Genomic DNA, 3,240 nt, shown 5'->3' with positions numbered 1-3,240 from the left:
CTTAGACTTGTGAGATTGGAAGTTCTTCTTCTGTACCACATTGGCACCTGGAACCTCCCTCAAAACTACGAGCGCGTGTGTCCTTTGCTCTCGCCTTCTCTTCCACATGAAGCGAGCCAATGAGATCTGAAACGGAAAACTCTTGTCTCTTATGTTTCGTAGAAGTAGCAAAGTTCCTCCACGAAGGAGGAAGCTTGGCAATAATGCCACCGGCCACAAATTTGTCCGGTAAGGTACACTTAAACTGCTCGAGTTCTTTGGCAAGTGACTGAATATCATGAGCCTGCTCGACCACGGAGCGCTCATCAGTCATCCTGTAGTCATAGTATTGCTCCATGACATACAGTTTAGTGCCAGCGTCCGAGACCCCAAATTTGGCCTAGAGCGCATCCCACGCATCTTTACCATGGTCGAAAGCCATGTACGGGTCAACAATGTTGTCCCCAAGAATGCTGAACAAGGCCGCCTTAAACATGGCGTCGACCTTCGCAAACTTTTCCTGCTCCTCTGCAGAGAGATGCCCCTCAGGTCTAGCATCTGTGGCGCTAAAATAGCCTAGGTTTGTAAACCATAGAACTGCCTTTGTGCGCCACCTCTTGTAATGCATACCATCAAAGGAGGGAGGTCGAGTAGCGGCAGCAATGCTGCTTGAATTGATTTGCCTATAATCAGGTTTTTGGATTGTTGAACATATAAGCAAATTTCCATATGAAATAATCCGTACAAGTAAATGATAAATCATGAATATGTAAACAAATAAACTAAACGTGCAGTCTAGTAAGATAGATGTACAGATCACATCTAAAGTAGACAAACCGATCGCATCTACCACATATACTAGAAGAAGGAACTCTAACGTAAACCGAAAGAGAGACGACAAGATCACATACTTCACGCGTAGCGTCGTTGTCGCCCATGTTGAGGTTGTCGAAGAAGTCGCCGAGGTCCGGGAAAAAGTTGTCGGTGTGGAGAAACTCGTCGTCCGAAGACGACGTCGTGCTGCCGTAGGTCGCGCCGGAGCGCTCCCCAAAACCTGATTGCCCCTCACCCGTACAGGTTCACGAAAGGCAGGGTTCCGGAGGCCTACTGTCCCGGCAGTCGGTGAACGCCGACGGACGGGATGAGGAAGACGAAGGCGGCGGCGCAATGAACTGGAAACAGGTAGTCGCATATGTGTCACGTACAGGCTAGGGTTCTCGTCCGCGCTTATATAGTGCGGCTCGGGAAGGTCGTGGGACGCAGCCCACGTACGAGTTCACGATCCAGAAAAACCGGAATGAAAACGGCTGAGTATTACACAATTAATTTCCCGAACAGCAAAAAGATAAGCTCAGCTCGGCGAGATTCCCGCAACCCGCGGCGCGTCGCGTCGCGTCGTGTCGTGACGAGGCGAGGCGGCGGAGGAGGAGGAGTGCGCGAGGGCTCTCTCTCTTCTCACTCACTTACTAGGACTAGAAGATCCCACCTTATATACCACTCCAACTCTCTCCCAACTAGCAATGTGGGACTAAACTTTAGCCCCCACTAGTGCTGCCACTGATTTATGATATGGGCCATGTGAGTTTCAGAATTTGATAATGGGCCATGGGCCAAAGGCCAAATGCCCACAAATTCCAGCAATGGGCAACACAAAAAAACAAATAAACTGACTAAACTAAGAGGACGAGCCGAGAGACTGAGGATCATCCATCAAGCTAACGCAGGTGCCTTTCCTATGGACCCCTCTTTTTGTGTTTGCACATGACTGATCGGGATGTTGACCCGTGGAAATCACCCACCTTATTTCTTTCCCCATAATTGTCTTTTCTCTTAGGAGGCAAGTAGACACCCTTCCCGATCCACGGCTAGCTGCCTTTTAGCTGTTGAGCAAGTCTCAAAGCTCTTTTGCGAAGAGATCGTCCGGATTATGTGCTGACGGGGGTGGATTGGTAGAAAACCACTTAAGGTAATCCAACTACTCCCATGATGGAGACAAATTAGGTCACACACACGAGGTAGACGACAACTCCATCTTCATATGTTCCACCGAGAAATACAAAGCTAGGATCACACATAGCTCTTGAAGTGAGGGCATGATATGTAGCACAGAGCCACGACCACAACAAAGCGAGTGTGATCAACAAAGTGGAGATCATTCTTGTGCCCCCATAATCACGTCATTGATGCCATCGATAGTCGGTCTTCTGCTGTCCTCGACTCGATTGAACTCATTGAGTTTCTTGAAGTTCTGTCATTGCTTCTCACACACCTTAGCTTCATAGAACTTCTTAGGTTTACTTACATTTACTTGAATTATAATGCAGTACATCTAGCTAACAACAATATGTTGATTCACCTTCATGGTATTCTCAAACTCTACTACAATATTATGAGTAGCGCAAAACCAAAATTATTTCTCCAAATAAGAGACAAGTACGAACTCGCTAAGAGGGGCAAATCGGATAGTTCGATAGAGGGATTTCAGTCTTCTTGTTGCGCTCCAAAATGGCAAAGCCAGCAAGGTCAATGAAATAGATGTTCTTTGTGTGCACCATGGCCCACCACAGCATCAACAACCTTGAAATCCTCGAGTTGCTCAAAGATCCCCATGATTTTGTCGCACACCTTAGCTTCTTGGCTTCGTCTTTGTTGACTTGAATTGTAATGTAGTACATCCAACCAACAACATCTTGCTGCTTAACCTTCACGGTATTCTTGAATTGCAAGTAAACATTCTACCAACCAAAATTATGATTCGAAATATGATATTGGTTTGAGCTCGCAATACACATGAGGGAGAGAGGTAAAGTTTTTTATGATTTTATTATTGTGCTCGGAGAAAACAAAGCTAACAAGATAGACGAAATGGAGGCCATTATCTCCCCCATCAGCACTTCCTCGACCGAGAAATGATTTTGTCCCATGCTTGGGATCATTCTTTTTTTTGCATGCCAGTTCGTTTGAACTCCTGAAACACAACGAAACTCAATGATACTCATTGCATGAATCGCAAAGCCAAAAATTGAGCAGATATGTGGGTGATAACATGCACGTGACCTTCCCTGCATGGGACAACCGATGTGTTCGTCCTCGACACCCACATCACGACACCCATCACGGTGGTGCGGTATCAGCCATGTAAACATGAACCCTCAGTACCGGCGACGAGGACGAGTAGGAATAACAAACCACCAAAGGCTTCAGGAGTAGATATTATCCACAATTCCACATGTTCATTGGCCATGGTTAGAATTTATAGTT

Source organism: Lolium rigidum, chromosome 6, assembly GCF_022539505.1.
Source record: "Lolium rigidum isolate FL_2022 chromosome 6, APGP_CSIRO_Lrig_0.1, whole genome shotgun sequence".
Classification (NCBI taxonomy): Eukaryota; Viridiplantae; Streptophyta; class Magnoliopsida; order Poales; family Poaceae; genus Lolium; species Lolium rigidum.
This window is presented reverse-complemented; position numbering follows the sequence as displayed.